At 44.1% G+C, this 11,312-nt stretch overlaps 1 non-coding gene across 1 annotated transcript; it reads right to left on the reverse strand.

Moving 5' to 3' along the window:
• Positions 1-388: 388 nt before the first annotated feature.
• trnae-uuc (transfer RNA glutamic acid (anticodon UUC)) lies at positions 389-460 on the reverse strand. The gene has a single exon. It is a non-coding gene; the product is annotated as a tRNA-Glu (tRNA).
• Between the last annotated feature and the right edge of the window lie 10,852 nt (positions 461-11,312).

Raw genomic sequence — 11,312 nt, forward strand, 5'->3', positions numbered from 1 at the left:
TGTACAAATTGCATTTCGTAACCAACAAAAGTTATTTTATGGTAAAAGTTCATTTTCTCAAGTAATTCATTTCATTTTGTGTGTCTGATCTGAATTGTCGGGGACAGTGTTTTTCAGGGGTAACCTGGCACGGCACCACAACCTACGACTGGAGGAAATCGGCGCTGAGATTATTCTTTAGCTTGGCTTAAAAATAATAAAAATGTAATAAATATTGTGACACCAAAGTATGGCAAAATCACGCGCAAAGTGACAGCTCCACCTGAGTTGTATGTAATGGCTGGTCAGTATTTCCAGCAAGATTGTTGGACTTCCCAGGAAGAGCATTTTTGCTGCCTTGGCACAAGGACACGATTAGTTGCAAGGCTGAAGACAACGATAAATACAATTCCCATACCGGGAGTCCAACCCGGGCCGCCTGGGTGAAAACCAGGAATCCTAACCGCTAGACCATATGGGACACCATGCAGCCTGCCTCTTGTGAGCTCCATATCTGCAGCTGATGCGAGGAAGCCAAGATGTTGGTAGCATGGAGCGGCTAAAGCAGAAGGCATTAGAGTAAAGGAAAGAAATGGCCGAGCCAGCCAGGAGTCGAACCCAGAATCTTCTGATCCGTAGTCTGACACGTTATCCATTGCGCCACTGGCCCACAGCATGGAAGGACAAACAAGTAACGCAAAGAGAAAAGGATTAAATGCATTTGCATCCAGATCTTTCTTGTGTCGATTTCACACTTCAGATGACTTTCAAGTATTTCTTAAAAACAGATTCTTCCTCTCAGTATCAAATAATGTCACAAGAAATTTCATCTTTTTAAGTAGCAATAATGCTTATGAGAATGACAGATGGAAAATCAACTAAAAGTAAATGCTACAGTCTGAAAATACGGAATGCTTCCCAAATCTGTCTGTCATATATGTTCCTTTTTCCAGTCTCCTTTCGACTTTAGTGCAACAAATGTTTCAGCCCCCTATTGGCCAGTTGAAGAAGTGTTTCAACTAAATGTTTTACAACGGTCTCGACTGATTGGCCAAGCGAGGCGACTGGCCCCGTGTGGTTGGCCAGTGAAACAAGGACCCGCCCACCCCGCTGACACTCTGGTGTTGTAGCACGGACATTCCCTTCGCATCGGTGACGTTTTTGGCTTCGCATCCAGCATCCTAGACAATGCACACATTTATGGCCGAAAAACTGCTAAATTTGAGCAAAATCTCTCGTATTCTTGGTGTTTTCTTTTTGGCTGTGTGGTAGAAAATTCTTGATTATGCTAATCAGTAATCAATAATGGAATATAGACGATTATGCAAAATGCATTACCTAATCAGTAATTAACAATTGAGTTTATAATGTGTTGTTGATTTACCTATAATGACTGAAACAATATAACCTCACTTGAATCAGTCTGATGTATCAAGCACAATGTACTAATGCAAGCTTGCTTACTGTAAGTAAAGGGATTTCTATTTTCTATGAAGGAACTAACGTTTGCCATAATGTAGCTTGCTCAGCAAGGGCCCGGGTCAGCATGACCTGGAAGTGAGATTAAAGTAATTGGGTAATTGGATAAATTTAACTCGACTCAGTATGAAACTGCAGAGGAATTTCTGTGCTGATAAGCAAGCCTCAATAAGCAGAAGTGCCGGGTGTCTACAGACACCTGATCCTTTTCTTTGAACTATCTGATGACGGCATTTTTGGCTATAAGAAATGTATGCACTTGTTGTTCGGGGAGCAGAACACGAGACGCATGATTGCTGAGTGTCTGTTCCCTTTGAGCTCATCCAATAATAAAGTTCTGTCAAACACTTAAACATCGGACTTCGAGAAATTTCTTCCACAGATTTGGGGGCTGTCCGGGATCGGAGAAAGGGAACAGATAGAGCGCACGGACGGCGAGGAACGAGGTGTCCTGTTAGAAGGGAGGGGTGAAGCGCTACCGTCAGCCAAGGAGCGAGGAAAAAAGTTACTCGATCCGGCTCAGCATCCCATCCTCGTCGGACGGACGCCTGGATGTCCCAATCCGATCAACGGACCAAAATTAAAGGGAAAAATTGTAAGTTGATTTATTTAATCGCAAGTCGATGTTTAAGTCTATATAGTATCTATATGTGCTGTTTGACAAACTTTGGGAAAAGCGCTAGTGGATTGTGATCCACAGGAGGATCCTCGTATTCACAGGAAGGTGAATACAGGTATTTGCAAGGAAGCAAATACGGGTGTCTGTAGAGACACAGGTCTTTGACAGGGAGGGAGTATGAATAAGGTTGTGTGTGTGGAAACTGTCCCGTCGGGCAGCTAACACGGCTCTGCCGGGGGCAGCCTGGTAGCGGACTGAGTCCTGCCAGGGAAGTGAATGGATAGTAGCTGCCGCGCAGTGATTCGTGTCCTGCCGGAGGAAATTGTGTGAATGTGTGGAGCGTGTAAATATCCTGGTTGTGATGAATGTGAATGTGCCTAGTGCAAAATATCAGATAAATGAATTAATAAGTGTCCAGAAAATTAGACAGAGATACCGGTGTAAAAAGCGCCGGAGGCCAAGTGGCCGTGCCCAAACTAAATTTGTCTCATTTATGAGGACAGAGACACAAGTCAAAATTTATATTGCTGGAATGTGTGTCTGGTGCGCATAATAAAATATTAATTATATTATCCTCCAATCCTGCTAAAAACAAAATATTTGCTTATGTTCTCTAGCGAAGGAGCGCTAGGGCTTTGTGTTTATAATAAATAGCTTGCTCTATCGCAAGGAAGGAATTTGCTTTTGTTTTCTCGCAAGGAAGGAATTTGCTTTTGCTTTCTCGCAAATTCTATTGCAACGAAGAAACTTGCTTCTGCTTTCGCAACGAAGTAAACTGCTTAATTTCCTGAAGTGCATTGTTGAGGGTAACTGGTGAACAGATAGGAAAAGTCATGGGCAGTTCAAATAGCAAAGAAAACAAATGGGCTCCAGATACTGCATATGACCCAGAGGGTATGACAAAATTTGAAAAACAAATGAGAAAACGCAGTTGTCGAAAGTGAAGGGGGGCTAGGCTGCGTGCTAAACTTTGTCACACTGAGAAAGGGGAACAAACTGGAACACAGGCAGGAAGAGAAGGGGGGCTCCAGCCCTCCTCATAGTGTAAGTAAATTTCGGAAAGCAGAAGGTACATTGACAGGGTCGTGGTGACATTAAGCTTACGCTTCACCTGCGGGGACATAACAAGGGAGGGGGTCGCTGACGCTGCTAAATTGCAACATAACAAGACAAGGTAAAAGGGAACGGGTGTGGGGACTAACGCCAGCAATGTCCAAACAATAGTTATATGTTACGTCAACTGGAAAGATACCAACAAGAACAGTAGACGCCCTAAACGGGGTATAAAAACCAGACCCTGACAAGAGATATTGAGCTACTCTTGGTATGTACTGTTTTGTGCATCTAAGTGTGCTCCCGGATTTAAATCTGTGACGTCATTAAAGAGAGCTGACTTGCAACCAACCTTCGCCTCAGACTGCATCCTTCCCTCATCAACGGACTCGGTGGAGTCTAACTCCAACAAAAGCCAGGCGAGAAACGTATGTGTCGCGATGTGGTCGAGACTGAGATGGGAGAGAGTTTTAGCAAAGAATGTGCCAAATGGAGTAAAATGGCAAGCGGGCGCTGGCCTGTGGACGGCACGTTCGATCCAACAATAATGCAACATACAAAGCGTGTAATACAAAGCAAAAAGGGATGTTGTGGAAAATATGGGGATATTGATAAGTTTGAAAAGCGGATATATGTGGCTAAATTGAAAGAGTTAGAGAAGGAAAAGGCAAATAATAAGGGACTGCTGGACAAACTGGCCAGGGAGACAGCGGAGTTAAACGCTGAAAGGGCTAAAAATGAGGCTCAGGCCCAATCCCTCAGCATGGTGTTACAGAATACTAAGAAGAAAAAGGAAGAGATACATCTGTACCCTCCTCTGCCGAATGTGCCCCCTCCCCCTGCTTATCATCCTCAGCTAGGAGCAGCTGCAGCAGCACCGGCGTCTGTGGAGGCCACTGCCCCTCCCTCAGAGAAGAAGGAGGAAGATGACACAGTGGGGGGAGCAGGAGCCCTGCCGCTGAGACAGAGCCAGAGACTGCTGCAAAGGGGGGGAGACTCAGCCTCACAGTTGTAGGATCACACATGCACATATCACAAAGCTTAAATTCCAGGTGGCCTGAGACAAGGCCTACCCTGGTACGAGAAGGCACACATCGACCTAGGCCTCAAAAGGGGGGTTCGTGACCCCACACACATAGATAACCAGGGAGGCCAGCACTCCAACTTTTATTGCCCAAAGCTTTAACGACCTACAGATAGCAGAGTGGATCCCCAGGGACAGGGGCCCCTCGACTTGGCCCACAACCCCATCACCCGACATCCTGCCTTGCATACCACTCTCCCAACACCCCACAGAAAGTTTCCTTTAAGTTTGGTTTTTGTATACCCTGTATAGTATGTTGCTTATGTCTCAATATGCAAGTCATGTTTATGTGAGTGTCCTTAGACAGTCTTAGGTTTGTGTGCCACCCTTATAACCATGTTCACAGTGTGTCTATTATTTTACCCCTCACACCTAAACACTTGTATAAATTTGAATAAATAAATAGGTATAGCTACCACTGCATATATGTTAAACCAGAATAATCTTGGAAATTGAATAGTCTAACCAGGGATCTTAGTGTGCCCTAACTTTCCAAGATTCTTTTCCTTTGTCTGACAAACCTTCCCCCCCCCTTTTTGCTTTGCCACATTCCTCGGCAACCCTTATCTGATCTTTGTATTTCACCATACCTATCTAAGGGTAAGATGTGCTGATGACAAGACAATGTCATATAATGTCTGTATAAAGGGTATACATCTGTTGAAGTGTAACCTATACTGTCTACCATATATACCACATACTGGTGTGAGTAATAGAACATAACATAATAGCATAATATAAGTAATCATTAATTAATCATCACAGATGGGATTTGGTGTGAACCGCTAGGCTGGTATGGCATGTTTGGTATCAAACCGACGGGAAATCACTCCAGTTTCCAAATCTGGTCAATGGTTACCACAAAAGTGGACATATCAAAAGTTACACCAGCCTAATGAAAATCACCATTACCAGAGAAGTCAGTCTGGTCATAAATCCCAAAAGGACTGATACCGACCCCCTTCCGAAAGCCCGCCAAATGGATGGTCAGCCATTGGCCCAGGACTCGAATTCCTGGTCACTCCTATTCACGAACTTTACACTATAAAACCTGGCACCTCAGAACAAAGCGGGGGAGAGGGAAGAAAAGGAGAGAGAAAGGTGTAGAACATCAGCGGAGTGGAGGAGAGCGGAGCAGAGGAGAGCGGAGGAGAGGAAACAAAGACCATTAGCCCAGGAGAAGAGAAGCCCACAAGCAGGCCTCCAGCCATCAGTTTAGACCCAACTGGACAAAGAACTGAAACTCAGCCCAAGCTTCACCAGGAGGGAGAATCAGAGGGCTCCACTCCAACAACCGCTGTAAACACCGCGCCTCCCTGAGTGCCATCACCCATCAGCTCATTAGCCACTGCAACCAACTGCCAAGACCCCCCCTTTCCTGCATCCAAGTAAACCAACTTCCTTTCATTTCTAATAACCTAAACTGTCCTATTCACCTGCTATATTCCTTTAGGTTCATATTTCCACAAACTGTTTGCTTTGCAGAACAGTTTTTCCCTTTTTAGGTTAATCCTTTTAAATCTGGTCATTGCATTTTCATGATTACATTGTTTGTGTCTATTCCGTTATTTCATGTTTATTCTTTGTTAGGTGTAATGTCTGTCTTATGTTAGTTGTAGGAATAAATGCATGTCTTTTACACAACTTCAGTCTCCGTCATTGAGTGCTCACAATAGTCCCTGCCTCTGTGCGATCTGGCTACTACGCTCTGAAACCTCAAACTCGCCTGAAATATCGCGAGACTCTCTCTCATTGGCCGTGAGGGGAGCTTCGCTACCGACCGTTTACATTACCTGGTGACGCAGCTCGCTGGACGACCCTACTAACCCAGGTTATTAAGCGATACTGGTTATTAATGAGTACCATTTAAGTCTCACATTAACAGATATCGGGGATTCGCAATTGAGGTTGGAGGAGCCGACCATTCGGCATAACAATTGGTTAATAATCAGCATTAAATAATAATTAATTAAAAGTTAATTAATTTCAAAACATATTGGTGGAGATATTAAAATTTACCTGAGCTAATAATTCCTACACCTCCTTGTCCTTTACGCACTGAAATTCCTTCAGATTCCTTCAATCTTTTAATTATGTTATGCACTGTTGAAGGTAAAATATCCAAATCTCTTCCTGTCGTTCTTTGAGGAACATTGTTTTTAAACATTTCAATAATTTTCCCACGTATTTGTGCTGCTTTTGTACCAAATCATAATTACAATCACCTGTTGACATCACTTGTTTCAAATCACATCATTATTTAACCAATTTACCTCACTACTGGCCCTAAATTGCTCCTGTCCCGACTTTTTTGGAAATGTGTTGCAAGAACCAAAATTGGAATACGTGTTTATTTTGAGAAAAACAATGAAATTCATGAGGAACACATTAAATAATGTGGTGGGGGTAACACAATAAATTCAAGATTTTTATTTGTCATACAAATGTAGTGGTACACTGGCAGTGAAATGAAATTGTCGTTACTCCAGTCGGTGTAATAAACACACTAGTAAAAGGACATCAAAATTAAACAACGTGAATTAACAAAAGAAGTACTGAAACTACAGAAAGATAATAAGAAAATATAACAATAAAAGGTATATAAAAAGTAAAGATGAAAATGTATAAAAAATATGTAGAAATGTTTATAGTACAGATTGTAGTTATAGCATATTTTAGCTTTTAATCTGTGATGTTAATGATCCTACTGGCCTGGGGGTAGAAGCTTCTCCTCGGCTTCTCAGTCCCGGCCATAAGGCCCCGGGGACTTATGCAGGGCGGCAGTTCTGTCCTGGTGATTCTCTGGGCGCATCGTATCACCCTCAGCGGGACTCGGTGGCCTTCAGAGCTGGAGCTGCCGTACCGAGCAGTTATGCTCCCGGAGAGCACAGATCCCACATTGCCGCTGTAGAAGGTTTTTTGTAGCACAGAGGAGAGTCTGTATTTCCACAGCTGCCTCACATGATACACTCACTGTCAAGCTTTCAGCACTAAAGTTACAGATTACTGGGTGGCCGAGAGGTCTGTGAAATTTGGAGGGTCAGTAGCTTGCCTGGGAAGCCTTAGCATTCAGCGAAAACTGAACAGAGAGGCCTGTAGCAGGGTTGTCTAATTTGTTTAGCTGGCTGGCATAAGATTTTCAGTTTGAAACAAGTATGCACACAGATTTACATGTACGTAACAGTTTTATTACCTTGTAAATAGTTTGTAGGGTTTTCAAAGTACCCCAGTGCTTTTGATATAGCGAATTTTAGGTTTATAATGAAATAATATAGATTTCTTGCGTGAGCGTGAGAGCCTGAAAGTGTGAGTGTCACACCAGATGGGTGAGAGCTGGCAACCCTTGCTCTGTTCAGTAGCTTCAGAAATTCTTTCGAACTTTCCACACACAGCTGATGGAAATCAATGGACGCAAAGGTTCTCAGTGACCATTTTAGCTTGTTTTTAGACAAAAGGCCTATGATGGATCTTTGGAATGTTGCGGAGATGCGAATGCTGAGGACAGCATACTTTGTGCTGTGAGTGTTATGTTATCCATGTAAACAAAGAGGAAGTACACAGTCCAACCAGATACTATATTGAAATGCTAACAAGTTTTTAAATATTTTTATTCAAGTGACTTTAAGTCTGGATAATGTTTTTAATGGTTGGAAACGTGTGTATTACTGTAAATTAAATAATTAAACTTCTGAAATGGCCGCTCAGCACCCACCACTGAGCTTCACTAGTCAGCCTTGACTGGTTCTGTGCTGGTGGCAAGAGGCTCAGTGCAGGAGGAGGCTGCAAACCTGAAGAGGCACACAACCGTATGGGTGGGGCAGGGGATCAATGGTGTGAGGTAGAGGACCAGGGCAGTGGGATTGCAGTGGCACAAGGGCAACCGTGTGGTCATCATGGGGTCCTCCAATGGCAGCTTCAGGTAAGTCTCTCTGGTAAACCCCGTTAGACTCCAGTGAAGTGAGTGAGGCTGCAGCGCTACACTGGAGGGGACACATGTGGGCTCAGGGGCCCACGTGACTGTAGCAGAGGAAGGGATCTCTAGCTGATGTGGAGGTACAGGCCCAGTGGCAGTAAGGGGTGGGCAGTCAGCTGCAGAGGCTGCAGGGCCAGCGGCCCCACTGTACACATGGACCGCAGGGAATCTCAGCATGTTGTGCCCAAAGTCCAGCACACATGCCGTGCTCCGGGGGAAATTCAGGCCCAGGATGGAGGGATCGAGCATGTCAGCCATCCACATAGTTACTATTCACAACTAAACCCCCCATGTCAAAAGGGAACAACCCCATCCCTCTTAAAGGGGCCAGGTCACCAGTCATTGTTCTCACCTGCACCAATGTCAGTTCTAGACAGTGTCTGGTCTCACCAGGGTTGCAGTGGAACCTGTATGGACTAGGGCAGTACATGCGACTTACATCACTATGGTGGGTATGTGACAGAAGTTGCCTCTGTGAGTCCAATCTGTAGTCACCACCTCTGCAGCAGGTGGCAGCGGGGCCACCTCCCCGGTGTCACCAAGGAAGTTCAGGAAATTAACCTTGTTGGCCCACATCTTCCCGGCTATGCGTGCCCTTGGCGGAACCCTGGGTGGCGGTGAACTTGGGACACTGTCTGAGGACTGAGGGGTGGGGGGGTGCTGCTGCCTGTCAGCCTACAGGCAGTCTGCATCCAGGAAGTAAACCTGAGGGCCTGGGTCCTCCAAGCCCTTTGGCGTTTCCTCACAGCTTGGTTGATTTCTCCCGCCTCGTTCCCCGCCACCTCGCTGCCCACAATTTCTCTCTCCAAAGCCAGTTCCAGTGCCTCGTCTAGGGACGCAGAGGGGTTGACTGTGTCTGAATGTGAGCTATCTGGGGTTAGGTGTCTAGATAAACTGATCCCTGGCCAGTTCACTCTGTACTGATAGAGCCATGTGAGCAGAGACACGCCTACACAACCCCTTGATATCATTAAGCAGGATGCAGAGAGACTCATTTGACTCAGTCCCTGCGCCTATTGTTTAACTGAGAGGGCAGAAGTCCTCACACTGCCCACAGCGATTCTGCAGGGTACGGACCAGTGTCTCATCCAGGGTCTCAAGCAACCAGCAGTGTACACCTCACAAAAACATGTGTGACAACCCTGAGGAATTCTTTTTGGTATAATGGTGCTCCATGGAAAAACAAGTCTAAGCAACAACCAAGTTCAAAAAACAGTGCAAAAGTTATACAATAATCTAGTAATAAATATAAAATCACTATAAATGTTAAATACATGATGTGCAAAGCAGAATAGTCAGATTAAATAGATAAATAAAATGTGTTCCTGTGTGTGCAGGGTCAGTACAGAGATGCTTCTAATAAGAAGCGGTGTAAGGCTGAATTAGCTCGGGACGGACTGGGGACCTATGCCATGTATCGCCTTAGAAAGAAATAAGAAATCTTTAAACTGTATTCTCAGAAATTCTCAAAACTTATCAAGTAGCCAATGCAATGCAGCCAACACAGGGGAAATTTGGTGTCTATATTTTGTTGAGAGCCTGGTAGCACCGTTTTGAACAAGGTGTAGTCAGAATAAAGATGCTTCTGGTAAACCTGGGTACAGAGAACGGCAGTAACCCAATCAGGATAAAAGCAGGAGTAACTCTCCAGGTCTTTGGCTGAAAGGTGTGGTTTAAGCCAGGCTATTGCACTCAGCTGACAGAAACACCCCTTCACAACAGCATTTATTTGTTTATCAAACTCAGTGATGAATCAAAGATGACACCAAGATTTTTAGTATGTGACTGGAAGTTTTCTGAATGAGGCCCTAATTGTTCTCTGAGTTCATGAACAGTGACCAAAACTCATTACCTCTATCTTGTTTTCATTAATCTGGACGAAAGTCATTGCTGTCCTGTTCTTAATATCCTCCAGACAGTTAGAAAGGGCCACCAGAGAGCAGCAGTCACCAGGTTTTAATGGCAAATAGAGCAGCGTATCACCAGCATAGCAATGATATTTTACATAATAACATTCACAAATAGAGCCCAAAGGAAGCATGTATAGAGGCAATATGAGAGGGCCTGTATCACAGGACTGGATATGTTTACAAGTAAGGCCATAGTACTGAAGGGGTGTGGCCATCCCACACAGTGACAAGCCCATTCATTCACCTCATCTAGGCCTTTTACTAGGGATTTAAGGTCCTGGTTTTCCTCTCAGACCCTAGAACACACTGCCAGGCTCAGATTCCCGATCCCTCATCCTGCTGAAGCCCTTCCCAAGATCAGACACTAGTTTTGTTTTCCTTGTTCTTATAGTAAAATGATGGTCTTTGACTTTTATACATCATCACTGTTCTGTTAATTACACATGACCTAATCTAAGTATTATACAAACCAAGCATCATTATTTAGAGATGTCATGAGGTGGAAAATCCTTATTCAGTTAATTATTTTCCCCACAGGTGCTGACAGTGTGTCCACAGTGAAATGGGTCTGTGTACAGAGAGGATGATCTGTAACAATCCCATGTTCCTATGGTGACAGATATAAAACTTATGTGAAATACTGTTGTAGAGGGTATAATGTGAGGTCATGTACTCCCATAGTACACACTGACTCTCCACAGGAGGGTAAAGTGTGAGTCAGAGATGATCCTGACCAGCGAGTCTTCACTGTGACCATCAACAATCTGACAGCTGAAGACTCTGATAGGTACTGGTGTGGTGTGAAGATCAGTGGAGCCTCTTAGATCAGGTTAATCTGTCAGTCACTGATGGTAAGATGTCTGTACTGCAGACTGTAGCCAATGAGATGCACAGTATGTAACATGTCACTGAGTCAAAAAGTAAGGACCTTAACACAAACACTGAAGGAAAAAATGTTTTAATATTTAAAAAATCTGCATTTTAATTTAATTCAGCATGATAAACGAGACTTGGAAGAAGAAACAGTGTCAGCTAAATCGGGCGACTTCATGAGGTTAAATATGATAAGCAATATGTTAAAAAATGTCAGGGGTTGGCCAAACATTTACATACAGTATGTATGTTGTAATGGGCTGATATTCATAAACATTTCATTGCTGTGGAAATCGTTGAGTGTTTTACCTGTGTGTTGAAGTCCTCCAGGGCTGTCAGTGG

The sequence above is a fragment of the Brienomyrus brachyistius genome, unplaced genomic scaffold, assembly GCF_023856365.1.
Source record: "Brienomyrus brachyistius isolate T26 unplaced genomic scaffold, BBRACH_0.4 scaffold78, whole genome shotgun sequence".
NCBI lineage: Eukaryota > Metazoa > Chordata > Actinopteri > Osteoglossiformes > Mormyridae > Brienomyrus > Brienomyrus brachyistius.